The sequence below is a fragment of the Mustelus asterias genome, chromosome 5 (assembly GCF_964213995.1).
Source record: "Mustelus asterias chromosome 5, sMusAst1.hap1.1, whole genome shotgun sequence".
NCBI lineage: Eukaryota > Metazoa > Chordata > Chondrichthyes > Carcharhiniformes > Triakidae > Mustelus > Mustelus asterias.
Genome location: NC_135805.1, coordinates 83860905 through 83877198, shown reverse-complemented (window position 1 = coordinate 83877198; position 16294 = coordinate 83860905).

Genomic DNA, 16294 nt, shown 5'->3' with positions numbered 1-16294 from the left:
CCTCATTCTTCTGAATTCCAATGAGTATAGCCCCAGTCAACTCAGTCTCTCCTCATAAGCCAACCCTCTTAACTCCAGACTCAATCTAGTGAATCTCCTCTGCAACCCCTCTAGTGCCAGCATATCCTTTCTCAAGTGAGGAGACCAAAACTGTACACAATACTCCAGGTGTGGCTTCACCAGCACCTTTTGCAGCTGCAACATAACGTCGCTGTTTTTAAACTCCATCGGTCTAGCAATGATGGACAAAATTTGCCTTCTAATTACCTGCTGCACTGCTGCAAACCAACTCCTTGAGATTCCTGCACAAGGACACCCAGGTCCCTCTGCACAGCAGCATGCTGCAATTTTTTACCATTTAAATAATAGTCCATTTTGCTGTTATTCCTACCAAAATGGATGACCTTACATTCACCAACATTGTACTCCAGCTGCCAGACCCTCGCCCACTCACTTAGACTATCTATATCCCTTTGCAGACTTTCAGCATCCTCTGCACACTTTGCTCTGCCACTCATTTTAGTGCCATCTGCAAATTTTGACAAGCTAAACTTGGTCCCCAACTCCAAATCATCGATGTAAATTGTAAACAATTGCAGTCCCAACACTGATCCCTGAGGCACACCGCTGGTCACTGATCGCCAACCAGAAAAACACCCATTTACCCCCACTCTTTGCTTTCTGTTAGTTAACCAATCCTCTATCCATGCAAATACATTACCCGTAACACCGTGCACCTTTATCTTATGTAGCAGTCTTTGGTGTGGCACCATGTCAAATGCCTTCTGGAAATCCAGATACACCACATCCACTGGTTCCCCATTGGCCACTGCGCATGCAATGTTCTCAAAGAATTCCACCAAATTAGTGAAGCATGACCTGCCCTTCACGAACCCATGCTGCGTCTTATCAATGGGACAATTTATATCCAGATCGGTTGGAGACTTGTGCGGAGAGATGGCAGATGGAGTTTAATCCAGACAAATGTGAGGTAATGCATTTTGGAAGGTCTAATAAAGATAGGAAATATACAGTAAATGGCAAAACCCTTAAGAGTATTGATAGGCAGAAGGATCTGGGTGTATAGGTACATAGGTCATTGAAAGTGGCATTGCAGGTGGAGAAGGTAGTCAAGAAGGCAGACGGCATGCTTGCCTTCATTGGTGGGGCATTGAGTTTAAAAATTAGCAAGTCATGTTGCAACCTTATAGAACCTTAGTTAGGCCGCGCTTGGAATATAGTGTTCAATTCTGGTCGCCACACTACCAGAGGATGTGGAGGCTTTGGAGAGGGTACAGAAAGATATATCAGGATGTTGCCTGGTATGGAGGGCATTAGCTATGAGGAACGGTTGGAGAAACTTGGTTTGTTCTCACTGGAACGATGAAGGTTGAGAGGTGGCCTGATAGAAGTCCACAAGATTATGAGAGGCATGGACAGAGTGGATAGTCAGAAGCCTTTTCCCAGGGTGGAAGAGTCAATTACTAGGGGGCATTGGTTTAAGGTGTGAGGGGCAAGGTTTAAAGAAGTTATACGAGGCAAGTTTTTTACCCAGAGGGTGCTGGGTGCCTGGAACTCGCTGCTGGGGGAGGTAGTGGAAGCAGATAGGATAGTGAGCTTTAAGGGACGTCTGGACAAATACGTGAATATCATAGAAACCCTACAGTGCAGAAAGAGGCCATCTGGCCCATCGAGTCTGCACCGACCACAATCCCACCCAGGCCCTACCCCCATATCCCTACACATTTACCCACTAATCCTTCTAACCTACGCATCTCAGGATACCAAGGGGCAATTTTAGCATGGTCAATCAACCTAACCCGCACATTTTTGGACTGTGGGAGGAAACCAGAGCACCTAGAGGAAACCCACGCAGACATGAGGAGAATGTGCAAACTCCACACAGATAGTGACCCAAGCCAGGAATTGAACCCATGTCCCTGGAGCTGTGAAGCAGCAGTGCTAACCACTGTGCTACCATGCCGAATAGAATGGGAATGGAAGGATATGGTCCCCGGAAGGGTAGGGGGGTTTTAGTTCTGTTGGGCAGCATGGTCGGTGCAGGCTTGGAGGGCCAAGGGGCCTGTTACTGTGCTGTAATTTTCTTTGTTCTTTGTTCTAACAGAGCCCCCGATTTCAATTCAACAGGATATGAATGAGCAGTTGAATGATTAATATCACAACTTACTGATCATTCCTAGAAGCGAACTGACTCAGGTTACAAATAGATTCAATGGGAAAAGGTGTGTTGTCTCACGAATAAGTGCACATATGGGTCTATTTCATACAAACTCCGATGCAATTTTAACTGGGCAGAATTCTTATCCTGCAGCCAACCGACTGAGTAAAACTGTATTGGCTTCTGACTGACACAACTAGAAGCTGAATGTAAAAGAACAATCACTCAGAGACATTCAGGTCTTCAGTTCTGCATTCCCATTGTAATTAATAAAAGCAGAAAATGTTGTAAATACTCAACAGGTCTGGCAACATCTGTGAAGAGAGAAACAGAGTTAACATTTCAGGTCAGTAGCTTTTCATCAGAGCTAAAGGAAAAGTTAAGATGTAATTGGATTTCAGATTTCCCATATCTGCAGTATTTTTCTTTTGTAAGTAAAGCAGGAAATTTGATCATGACGGAACAGTGATATATGTCCAAATCATAATGGTGACCTGGATGGAAACCTGAAATGATTTTCCAAAGCTCTTATTTCCCTTGACTTTATGTGGTGAAGTTTGTAGATTTGGGAGATACTGCAATGCATCCTCTAGATAGTAAAGATTGAATCCAAGGCATGCCAATAATGGATGGGCTTTGGGGGATGAATGTTCAGCTACCAAATGGGATGCTGATAAAGCAGACTGTTTTTTTCCGAATAATGGCCTGTTCAATAAAATAGTAAAATGTCATCTATTTCATCATGGGCTGTTGAAAGAACTTAGCAGGAATTGATTCCTTCAGGTAATTGTTCATTGTTTGAAGTGTTAAAAATGCTGTGATTACAAGGATAAGTACAAACACACCATGCATCTCAACATTATTCACATAATTTGGACATCAAACAGTTCTTCAGTCCAGACCATGAGGGAACTGGGATCTGCTATCACAGCAAGTGTAGATGTCAGAAGATTCACACTGCGGGGATCAAACAAATAAGGGTGAAAACAATGGTATATTTCAGGTTGAACTAATAGGATTTGAAACAAACATTTCCATTAACTTTTTTAACTGAAACATTTAGTGATTTCTGTTGCTGTATCATTGCTTTATGACGTATTAATATACTTCAGTTTAGCTCAGTTGGCTGGATGGCTGGTTAGTGATGCAGCGACGCCAACAGCATGGGTTCAATTGCTGTGCCAGCTGAGGTTATTCATGAGGCCCTGCATTTTCAACCTTGCCCCTTGCCTGAGGTGTGGTGACCCTCAGGTTAAATCACCGCCAGTCAGCTCTCTCCTTTGAGGGCTGATGATCATCTGCGACACTGGCGACTTTACTTATTGACATACAAGCAATAGAAGAAAAATCATTGGTCAGAAATTTGCTCCCACTCTATCACCATTACTTCATAAGAAGTGTGGTGCAAATGCCTGTTGTCTGGAGTTTCACTGCTTTCCCAGAAAAGTTACAGCTGTGAAGTTAAAGGAGCTCCAAGGAAATCTCATGATCATTAATTTGCTGGAACTTTTAATTTTGGCTTGTGAAGTGAAGCTATGTGAAAAGCTAGCCTCCCATTGTTTAGGCTCCAAACTTACTGCAACTTCATCTCTTTTGTGTTTCTAATATTTATAAAGAGCCAGTACATGTAATGAGGCTGGTCTCCAAGGGTTTAACTGACTGCTGTATCTGTGGTATTGACAGTGTCGTTTGGGGGAATGTCAGGCAAGCTTCATCTCTGTTGCAGATATCAGTGGAGCTACTGAGTCTCACCTGGTGCTTCCTCTTCGACACAAACATAACTGATAGTTGCAGATTAAATCATCTTTAGTACTAGCTAAGGGTGGGATTGCTGTCTCTCAGGGCTTTCAGGAGCTGATAGTTGCCATCACATCAGCCACCCGCTGATCAATAAGTACATAGATCCAGAGCCCAGGATACTGATGGCAGCTGGATATGATCTGCACGATGCTGCAGTTTTTCATTCATGCCAGGAATCCAGGCCTCACCCTGAGAGGAACTATGCAAACAGCATTTGGTAGACACTAGAAGCTGCCCAGGAACAGGCTTCAAATCTGCAACCCTCGGTTACATTCAACCTGTCCTGAGACAATGGTCACCTCACTGTTATCAATCTTTGTACCACAGAGGCTACAATACTGACCCCGAGGAGGAAAGCAAAAGATGCATCTAGAGTTCGGGTTAGTGAAATATGTTGTGACAATAAACTAGGATGAGTTATGATCAGTTTTGTGCTCCTTTATTGAAAGAGAATGACACTTCTTTTGTTCCCTGCTATTCATGAACATTATATTCAAAGAAAGATAGGATGTGCTTAATTTATTGCTGATTTATTCAATCAGATTAAAATTATTTCAGAAATATGTGGGATAAAAGACATTTAAGATGATGTAAGGTGCCATGCCATCATGTTTTGCAATGTGCTGTGACATGACATGGTGTTAGTCTCAGATGGGTACCTGGATCAATAATTTATATTTTATTTGAAGGTGAGGAGAAGGAGTCATGCAATTTACAATGAAGTCATTTTATTTAATTATTTATTTAATCTGTTAAACAGATAGAAAACTTCATTGATAATGTAAGTCATTCCTAATATGATCTTCTGGACTAGTTTCAACTACCTAAGTGGGTCGAAGAGAAATTTTACAGAACATTTTGCTCCTTATGGGCCTAGGTATTTGTCTGGTATTTTGTGGAGATTACATTGAAGGGTGGGAAGTATCCATGTAATGATGTCAAAGGCATCAAAACTGTAAAGTATGAGTTCAACATTTATTTATTAGTGTCACAAGTAGGCTCACATTAACACTGCAATGTAGTATTATGAAAATCCCCTATTCGCCACACTCTGGCGCCTGTTCGGGCATACTGAGGGAGAATTTAGCATGGCCATTTCACCTAACCAGCACATTGTTCAGACTGTGGGAGAAAACTAGAACACCCGGAGGAAACCCATGCAGACATGGGAGAAAGTGCAAATTCCACACAAATGCAGGAATTTTAATGCCTCGCCCACCCAAGGCTTGTAAGATCTCACCCGAGGCCAACGGAGAATGCCCTGCTGCGAGCTTTGCCTGCCCTGATTCTGGGACGGATGAGGCGGTAAAATTCCAGCCAGACAGTCACCCAAGCCAGGAATTGAACCAGGTCCCTGGTGCTGTGAGGCAACAGTGCTAACCATTGTGCCATGGTGGCTTTCCAAACAGTAAGCCTTTAGCTGTTTGTTATTTTTGTTTGTTCGTGTAAAAAGAGCTCTGTTGTCGCTTTGCAACTAGCACTGGGGAATTATCTGAGTGAGTGTCATCCAAATGCTTTCCTCCATGGTTTGCTACTTTCAAAACTGGAATTATTATCATCCACAAATCTCAATGTGCAATTACCTCTTTCCACTCTCGCCACTTCATCACTCTAAAATCGAAGACTTTCTTCATAGAATTAATTGGAATGGTGCATGCGGCCGCCGTCAATTGAACTCTGCACTTTGCAGAAGCCGACAATGTGATTTTTAAAATGGATGGCAAAGTCTTGCTGTCATGTTAAACTGGATGAATTCCCCAGAATGTGTCAGAGCCCTGATGAATGTGTGCTTGGAGGCATTCTGGGTGATATTACGCAAATGATGGCAGAATAATGACAGATCCCTGTGACTGCTTCAAATGAAACTGTGGTACAAAAATTGATTGCAGTCATTACTGTAACAGTCCAGGTGCAGAATTGTCCAGACAAATGATGTTGGCCAAAAGTCTCTTTGAAGTAGCTGGCACAGCGCCCATGTTGTCTCTTTATGAAGCACTTTTTTTTTTTATCTCTTTGTCGTATCTCTGTGCCTGTAAATTCTTTTCAAGAGAATAATATCTCATTGGGCACATCTTCCTCAAGTGCTGTTTCAATCTCCTTTCCTCCAGTCTGCACTGCTTCTTCATTAAAATTGCAAGAGTTCTACAGCTTATACTCAGAACCTCTTCCAGCGGGTGAAAGGAAAAATATCCTAGTGATTATGTAGGCACACACTCTGTCAGAGGAATGTCCAGCACTATTCAACTGCAAAGCAAAAAAATACACTTTGAAGGCACTTCAAACTTTCTTCAGAGTGCAAATTGCAAATTAAAGCAGTTTTGTCAGTCTCAGCTGAAACTGGCAGCTGGTATGAAGAATTGATATTATTCTGATCTACTGCCAGTGCATTCATTGCAGGATTAACATCCCAGGATTCGGAATTCCAAAACTATCCCCTACTCATTTATGAATAGTGTTTCAAAATTTGCTGGAATGGCACTTTGTCCTGCTTCCTTTACCTTGAATATAATTTGCAGCATAACCTGCTGGAAGCATAAGCTGGGAACTTGGTGAATGATGGGACCAACACTGAGTCCTCTTAGCCAATGAATTTTAAAAATTGAGAGAAAACCTGAAGAACATTGGAGAAGGAGGATGAATTAGAGTTAAATCAAGCACAGAAAGAAATTAAGATAGTGAAGGATTGGGATTGATTGAGAGTGACTGACATTGACATCAGGACAGCATTTAATCGAGAATGACATCAAGGAACCTGAGCAAAACTGGAATCAATGGGAGAAAGGGGGAAAACTCTTCACTGGTTGGAGTCATACCTGGCACAAAGGAAGATGATTGTGGTGATTGGAGGTCAATCATCTCAGTTCCAGGACATCACTGCAGGAGTTCCTCAGGTTAGTATCCTAGACCCAACCACCTTCAGCTGTTTCATCAATATCCTTCTTTTCCACCATAAGGTCAAAAGTGAAGATGTTTGCTAATGATTGCACATGTTCAGTACAATTTGCAGATACTGATGCAGTCCATGTCTAAACAAAGCAAGACCTGGACAATATCCAGGGTTGGAGTGACAATGAGCAGGTAACTTCAATGCCACAGGCAATGACCATCTCCAATAAGAGAGAATCTAACCATCCCCCCTTGACATTCAAAAGCACTGCCATCACTGAATCCCCCACTATCAACATCTTGGGAGTTACCATTAACCAGAAACTGAACTGGACTAGCCACATAGATACTGTGACTACAAGAGCAAGTCAGGGGCTAGGAATCCTGAGATGAGTAACTCACCTCCTGGCTCCTCAAAACTTTCCGCCATCTACAAGTCAGGAGTGTGATGGAATACTCTCCACTTGCCTGGATGAATGTAGCTCCAACACTCAAGAAGCTCAACACCATCCAGGACAAAGCAGCTCATTTGTTCAGCACCCCATCCACAAATATTCACTTCCTCCACCACTGTAATATAGTGGCAGCAGTGTGTACCATCTACAAGGTGCAGTACAGGAACTCACCAAGGCTCCAAACCTACGACTGCTACCATCTAGAAGGACAAGGACAGCAGATTCATGGGAACACCACCACCTGAAAGCCCCCCTCCAAACCACACACCATCCTGATTTGGAAATATATCACTGTTCCTTCAGTGTCGCTGGGTCGAAATCCTGGAACTCCCTCCCTAACAGCACTGTGGGTGTACCTACACCACATGGACTGCAGAAGTTGAAGAAACCACCATCTTTTTAAGGGTAATTAGGGATCATGAGAACCTAAGAACTAGGAGCAGGAGTAGGCAATTTAGCCCCTCGAGCCTGCTCTGCCATTTAATATGAACATGGCTGATCTCATCTCGGCCTCAAATCTACATTCACCAAATCCCTTCAAACCCTTACTAATTAATTGCCTGACACTTGCATAGTATCAGCGTTACTTGGCACTTATGAATCCAAACCTAAATGTTCACATCTTGCTGCATACGTACATGGACTGCTTCAGTTTCTGAACAGTTTGCGAATGGGACTGAACATTATGCAATTACCAGCAAATATCTCCATTCATATTAAGAAGTAAGGTCAAATTGAAGCAGCTGTAGATGGTTGGGCCTAGGACACCACCCTGAGGAACTCCTGCAGCACTGTCCTGGAACTGAGATGATTGCCCTCCAACAACCACAAGTATCTTCTTTTGTGCCAGACATGACACCAAACAGTGGAAAGTTTTCCCCCTGATTCCCATTGACTTCAGTTTTGCTAGGTCTCTTTGATGCCACATTCTGTCAAATGCTGCATTGATGCCAAGGGCAGTCACTCTCATCCCACCTCTAGTGTTCAGCTCTTTCATTCATGTTTGGACCCAGGCTGTAATGAAACATGGAGCTGGATAGTTTTGATGGAACACATGGTTACTGAGTAGATGCTGCTTGACGGCACTGTAAAGAACACCTTCAATTATTTTGCTTATGATTGACAGTAATCTGATGGTGTAGTATATGGTTGGGTTGGACTTGTGCTGCTTTTTTGTGAGCAGATGTACCTGGGCAATTTTCCATATTGTCGATTAGATGTCAGTGTTGTAGTTGTACTGGGACAGCCTGTCTAGAAGCATTGCTAGTTTGGAGCATAAGGCCTCAGTACTACAGTCAGATGTTATTAGGGCCCATAGTCTTTGCTTTATCTGTTGCCTTTAGCAGTTTCTTGATATTCAAGAATCATAGAATGGTTACAGCACAGGAGGTCATTTGGCCCATTGTGTCTGTGCTGGCCCTCTGAAGGGGCAATTCAGCTAGGCCACTTCCCTGCCTCCTCCCAATAGCCCTGCACATCATTGCTTTTCAGACCATAATCCAATTCCTCTTGAAATAAAAACTAAAGCAGCCCCTACAACACTATGAGACAGTCCATTTCAGTTCCTAACCACTCGCTGTGAAAAATGCTTTTCATTTAGCAATTAACTGAAATCTGTCCACTCTGGTTTCATTAATTTGAACAGTTACTCCTTATCTTCTCCATCCAGAATCTTCATGATTTTGAACACTTTGATCAGGTCTCCTCTCAACTTCTCTTCTCCAAGGAAAACAACTCCAATCTATGCACAACCATTCTCGTGAATCATTTCTTCACCCTCTCTAATGCCTTCATATCCTTCCTAAATAGTGGTGTCAAGAACTGGAACCAATATTCCAGTTCAGGCAAAACCACAGGGCTAAACCTTGAGCCCACGTTCACCATCTGCGAGATTGCCAGCAGGAACTCAAGATCTGGAAGTCGTGGTTCTCGCTGGTGAGAACGCAACTTCGGATCTTTGCCGCCCTCCCTCTATGGCAGCGTGAATCATGCCCCTTGATTTCTTTTGGCAGAATGTGATAGAATCCGGAGAGAAAAAAAAATGACTGGCTTCTCTGGAGAGAAACACGCCGATTTTCGCACCAGAAAAAGCACATTGCCATTTTTTGATAATATTTCGCCCACTGTTTTATGCAGCTTTAACATAACATCCTTGCTTTTGCACTCTATACCCCTAGGGGAGTTTCACAGTAACTTCATTGCAGTGTTAATGTAAGCCTACTTGTGACACTAATAAATAAACTTAAACCTATCTGTAATACGGATATTAATATTTGCTTCGTTAACCATGCCCTCAAGTCCTGCCACCTCCAATGACTTATTTACATAAACCCAGGTTCCCCTGTTTCTGAACACTCTTTAGAATTGTACGCTTTAATTTGCATTGTCTTTATGTGTTCTTTCTACCAAAATGAATCACTTTACATTTCTCTGCAGTGAACTTTATTTGCCACTTGTCAGCCCAATCCACCAACTATCTTTCCCATACTTTCATGTTTGTATCTTCTGCAAATTTTCAATTTCTTTCCTGTATACCTAGGTTATTAATATATACCAGGAAGAGTGGGGTCCTAGCACCGATCCCTAGGAAACTCCACTATATGGGCGGCACGGTAGCACAGTGGTTGGGCGGCACGGTAGCACAGTGGTTAGCACTGCTGCTTCACAGCTCCAGGGACCTGGGTTCGATTCCCGGCTTGGGTCACTGTCTGTGTGGAGTTTGCATGTTCTCCTCGTGTCTGCGTGGGTTTCCTCCGGGTGCTCCGGTTTCCTCCCACAGTCCAAAGATGTGCGGGTTAGGTTGATTGGCCATGCTAAAAAATTTGCCCCTTAATGTCCTGAGATGCATAGATTAGAGGGATTAGTGGGTAAATATGTAGGGATATGGGGGTAGGGTCTGGGTGGGAGTGTGGTCGGTGCAGACTCGATGGGCCAAATGGCCTTTTCCGCACTGTAGGATTTCTATGATTTCTATGATATAATTTCCTCTCGTCCAAAGGGCAACTATTAACATGCACTGATATTATTTTGCCACTCAGCCAGTTTTGCATCCATTTTGCTATTCTCCCTCTTATTCCATAAGCTCTGATTTTGCTTACAAGTTTGTTGTTCAGCTCTTCATCAAATATCTTTTGTTAGTTTAGTGGGATCAATCAAATTGGCTGAAGATGGTAGGGACCTCAGGAGGAAGCTGAGGTGGATCATCCACTTGGCACTTCTGGCTGAAGATGGTTACAGATTCCCTATCCTTTGCACTGACACACTGGGCTCTTTCATCATTGAGAATGGGTATGTTTGGAGAGCCTGCTAGTCTGGTTAGTTGTTTAATTGTTTACCACCATTCATGACAGCAGGACAGTAGAGCTTGATCTGATCCATTGGCTGTGCAATTGCTTAGCATGCTGCGGCTGCTGTCCAGCATGCTTGAAATCCTGTGTTGTAGATTCATCCAGATTGGCATCTACTTTGCAGATGTGCCTGCTGTTGCTCCTGGCAGGCTCTCCTTCACTCCTCATTGAACCGATGTTGGTCCTGTGGCTTGTTATCAATGGTAGAATGATGGTTATGCCAGGCCTTAAGGTTAGAGATTGTTATTTAATACATTTCGGCTGCTCCTGATGGCCCACAGCATCTCACAAATGCCCAGTTTTGAGCGGCCACAAATGTACATTTACCTTGGCACTTCTCAGCACAACAGAATGCCTCATAGTAACTTATTGCCAGAGAGACAATCTTTATACCCATAGCCACTTGCTACATGAAGCTCACATATTTGTTTCCAGATGCTCCTCTACTCCAAAAACTATCACAGTCCTTATTCCAATTGACTAACTCATTGTAGATTGGGGATTGAACGTAGGACCTTGCTGAACACCATTTTGCAGATGTCAAATATATAATTATGTCTAAAATTTATAAAGAAACTTCAAATATGAAAACATCAATGAGCTTATACCCATAAGACCAAAAGACCGTAATATATAGGAGCAGAATTAGGCCACTCGGCCCATCGAGTCAAACATGGCTGATAGTTTTCTCATCCCCAGAACCCCTGATCCTCTTATTAATCAAGAACCAATCTATCTCTGTCTTAAAGACTCAATGACCTGGTCTCCACAGCCTTCTGTGGCAAAGAGTTTCACAGATTCACCACTCTCTGGCTGAAGAAATTCCTTCTCATCTCTGTTTTAAAGGATCGTCTCTTTAGTCTGAGGTTGTGTTTTTCCTACTAGTGGAAACATCCTCTCCATGTCCACTCTATCCAGGCCTCGCAGCATACTGTAAGTTTCAATAAGATCTCCCCTCATCCTTCTAAACTCCAACGAGTACAGACCCAGAATTTTCAACCGTTCCTCATATGTCAAACTCTTCATTCCAGGGATCAATCTTGTGAACCACCTCTGAACCCTTTCCAAGGCCAACACATCCTTCCTTAGATATGGGGCCCAAAACTGCTCACAATATTCTAAATGGGGTCTGACCAGAGCATTATACAGCCTCAGAAGTACATCCCTGCTCTTGTATTCTAGCCCTCTCGACATGAATGCTAATATTGCATTTGCCTTCCTAACTGCCGACTGAACCTGCACGTTAATCTTAAGAGAATCTTGAACAATGGCTCCCAAGTCCCTTTGAGTTTCTGATTTCCTAAGCATTTCCCCATTTAGAGAATAGTCTATGCCTCCATTCCTCCTTCCAAAGTGCATAACCTCACATTTTCCCACATTGTATTCCATCTGCCACTTCTTTGTCCACTCTCCTAACCTGTCCAAGTCCTTCTGCAGCCCCCCTGCTTCCTCAATACTACCTGCCCCTCTACATATCTTTGTATCATCTGTAAACTTAGCAACAGTGCCTTCAGTTCTTTCTTCCATAATAAAGTATATTATGAAAAGTTGTGGTCCTAACACCGACCCCTGAGGCACACCACTAATCACCAGTTACCATTCTGAAAAAGACCCCTTTATCCCCACTCTCTGCCTTCTACACATATAGCAAAAACTATAATGTGAAGTTGATTCTCTGGTGACCACAAAGCAGTACCCTTGTTATTTCTAGAATATTCCTGGACTCGATCAAATTCCTATTTTTCCTAGAGGTAAATTTCCATTCAAATATCAGAACAGTAGCTGTGAGAAATGAGAGTACTACAACAAAATTGTATTATGTATTTATATAAAGGAGAAAAGGGATTAGAAAATGATATTAATGCAAGAGCGTGAGTTCAATGTGGGTATTATGGAAAACCTTCATAATTTTCATTTCAATAAATTATGCCTGAAATCTATCACCCGCATATCCACTTCAATAATATCAAATATGCTTATTTATAAATTCTAGGAATGCTAGAATATAACAATTTTAATCACCAGAAATTCAGTGTGTTTCAGGAGCTGAATTATTTTTATCTTGCTCAATATTGCATGCTTTATTATACCACAAAGTACGAATATGATTCCTGCCTCATTCTTCTTCAGCTGAAATCTTAAAATGTAAGGAAAACTTCCACATAACAGAGGTATTAGGGTTCATACATTGAATCTCATAGGGTGACAAAGTCATTTTCCAGTAGTTGATCTTTATTCATGATTTCTATCAGGAAGGGATCAATGTCTCACGACTGACAGTTTGATGCCTAATAAACCTTGTTATTTTGTTCAAAGATTTTCATTGGATTCTATTTATGAGAGATGGGATTTATGATAGTAATTATGCATCTGCACATGTATTAGGCTGGATGGATGGATGGCTGGCTGGATGTAACACAGCCCATTAAGACGATAAGATATAGGAGCAGAATTAGGATATTCGGCCATCACGTCTGCTCCACCATTCAATTATAGCTGATATTTTTCTCATCCCCAGAACCTTTGATCCCCTTATTAATCAAGAACCTATCTATCTCTGTCTTAAAGACACTCAATGACCTGGCCTCCACAGCCTTCTGCAGCAAAGAGTTCCACAGATTCACCACAATCTGGCTGAAGAAATTCCTCCTCATCTCTGTTTTTAAGGATCGTCCCTTTAGTCTGAGGTTGTGCCCTCTGGTTCTAGTTTTTCCTACTAATGGAAACATCCTCTCCACGTCCACTCTATCCAGGCCTCGCAGTATCCTGTAAGTTTCAATAAGATCCCCCCTCATCTTTCTAAACTCCAACGAGTACAGACGCAGCATCCTCAACCGTTCCTCATATGACAAGCTCTTCATTCCAGAGATCATTCTTGTGAACCTCCTCTGGATCCTTTCCAAGGCCAGCACATCCTTCCTTTTGAACGGGGCCCACAACTGCTCACAATACTCCAAATGGGGTCTGACCAGAGCCTTATACAGCCTCAGAAGTACATTCCTGCTCCTGTATTCTAGCACTCTCGACACGAATACTGGCATTGCATTTGCCTTCCTAACCTTTGACTGAACCTGCACGTTAACCTTAAGAGAATCTTGAAAAAGGACTCCCAAGTCCCTTTGTGCTTCTGATTTCCTCAGCATTTTCCCATTTAGAAAATAGTCTATGCCTCTATTCCTCTTTCCAAAGTGCATAACCTCACACTTTTCCACATTGTATTCCATCTGCAACTTCTTTACCCACACTCCTACCTGTTCAAGTCCTTCTGAAACCCCCCTGCTTCCTCAATACTACCTGCCCCTCTACATATCTTTGTATCATTTGCAAACTTAACAACAGTGCCTTCAGTTCCTTCTTCCAAATCGTTAATGTATATTGTGAAAAGTTGTGGTCCCAGCACTGACCCCTGAGGCACACCACTAGTCACCGACTGCCATCCTGATAAGGACCCCTTTATTCCCATTCTCTCTCTTCTGCCAGTCAGCCAATCCTCTATCCATGCCAGGATCTTACCTTTAACAGCGTGGGATCTTAACTTATTTAACAGTCTCCTATACGGCACCTTGTCAAAGGCCTTCTGAAAATCTAAATAAATCACGTCCACTGGTTCTCCTTTATCTAACTGCCTTGTTACCTCCTCAAAGAACTCTAACAGATTTGTCAGACATGACCCTCCCTTGACAAAGCCGTGCTGATTCAGTCCTATTCTATCATGCACTTCCAAGTACTCCGCGATCTCATCTTTAATAATGGACTCTAAAATCTTGCCAATGACCAAAGTCAGGCTAACCGGCCTATAATTTCCCATCTGCTGCCTCCCTCCCTTCTTAAAACAGCGGTGGTACATCAGCTACTTTCCAGTCCTCTGGTACCCTCCCTGCCTCCAGTGATTCCTGAAAGATCGTGACCAATGCCTCCACAATTTCCTCAGCTATCTCTTATAGAACGCTGGGGTGTAGTCCATCCGGTCCAAGTGATTTATCCACCTTCAGACCTTCCAATTTCCCCAGAACCTTCTCCTTAGTGATGGCCACTACACTCACCTGTGTCCCCTGATTCTCCTGGAGCTCTGGCATCCCACTGGTGTCTTCCACCATGAAGAATGATGCAAAGTAACTATTCAGTTCCTCTGCCATTGCTTTGTTTCCTATTATTACTTTTCCAGCCACATTTTTCAGTTCTCCAATGTCTATTTTTGCCTCTCTCTTACTTTCTATATTTTGAAAAAGGCAGCAACCATGGGAGCCAGGCCTGTTTTATTGTGGGAGAGGACCTGCACCAAGATAACTTCCCTCAATTAAATCAGAGAATGGCAAGATTCTTGGCTGCTGCTGACATGATGTCAATTAGACTCATTTATTTAAGCCCGTTATTCCAGGAGCCACTGCAATTTAGTGGTGCTTCAGGGATTTAACAGGCGTCAGTCTGGGGTCTCATGACATTACTGGACTTTTGCGGGGGTATGGGTACAGTGCCACTGGCAGCCACTGCACATACTGGCATTGACAAGTAACTGCCCATCTTTGATTGGCTGGCAGCTTTCATTGCGCAGAACCTTCGCCACTGGGGACTCAATTGCAGTAGAGGCCCAACAATGGCCATTTTAACGTCTGAAAGCAAGTTGATTCCATTCCATCTCCTGCACAAATCTGACAGGGATTCACGCCAGTTTTCCGAACTTTAGCGACTCCACAACCAATGGTCTGTTTGAAGTTGTGCGGTTGTTTGAAGGCAAGAAGTGGGGGTGCGGGGATGGCCTTGGCAAGATGTTTGTCTTGGATGAACTAGACGAACACCCCCACTTCTTGCCTTCAAACAACCGCACAACTCAAACAGACTATTGTCCGCAGCAAACTACCCAGCCTTCAGGAGAACAGTGACCACGACACCACACAACTCTGCCACAGCAACCTCTGCAAGACGTGCCAGAACATCGACACGGATGACATCATCTCACGTGAGAACATCATCCACCAGGTATATGGTACACACTCTTGCAACTTGGCCAACGTTGTCTACCTGATACGCTGCAGGAAAGGATGTCCCGAGGCATGGTACATTGGGGAAACCATGCAGACGCTACGACAACGGATGAATGAACACCGCTTGACAATCACCAGGCAGGAGTGTTCCCTTCCTGTTGGGGAACACTTCAGTGGTCACGGGCATTCGGCCTCTGATCTTCGGGTAAGCGTTCTCCAAGGCGGCATTCACGACACACGACAGCCCAGAGTCGCTGAGCAGAAACTGATAGCCAAGTTCCGCACACATGAGGACGGCCTCAACCGGGACCTTGGGTTCATGTCACGCTATCTGTAACCCCCACAACTTGCCTGGGCTTGCAAAATCTCACTAACTGTCCTGGCTGGAGACAATACACATCTCTTTAACCTGTGCTTAACCCTCTCTCCACTCACATTGTCTGTACCTTTAAGATTTGATTACCTGTAAAGACTCGCATTCCAACCATTATCTTGTAAATTGAGTTTGTGTCTTTATATGCCCTGTTTGTGAACACAAGTCCTCACTCACCTGAAGAAGGAGCTTGAGGCTCCGAAAGCTAGTGCTGCCAAATGAACCTGTTGGACTTTAACCTGGTGTTGTGAGACTTCTTATTGTGCCTTTAA